Here is a 339-nt window from a genome sequence, read left to right on the forward strand (position 1 = left end):
GGGGGGGACGACGGTGAGCGCCAGGTCGCCCCACAGCAGAGCGGCGCGTCCCGCGGCTGCGAGTGGCTGGCGCCGCCCCCCGCGGCGCCGCTCCCGCCCCCACCCCACTTCACGGGCCTTCCCTCAATAGGTTTGCAACAGGCAGGTGAGGGGGGTCCGTGTGTGGGAGCGTGCGCGCGTCGCTGCGCCGCCGCGGCCGCCGCCCTTCTCGACCGTTACACACACGTAATGGTCATACTCAGCTGGAATGAACGCGATACCGTTCCTGCCTCCTGCCAGTCCGCCTGCCTGTCCGCCAGCTCGACTGCCCCCCCCCCCCTCCTCCACCTCACCGCCTGA

This window comes from Frankliniella occidentalis, unplaced genomic scaffold (genome assembly GCF_000697945.3).
Source record: "Frankliniella occidentalis isolate FOCC.00 unplaced genomic scaffold, Focc_3.1 Scaffold44, whole genome shotgun sequence".
In the NCBI taxonomy this organism is placed as follows: domain Eukaryota; kingdom Metazoa; phylum Arthropoda; class Insecta; order Thysanoptera; family Thripidae; genus Frankliniella; species Frankliniella occidentalis.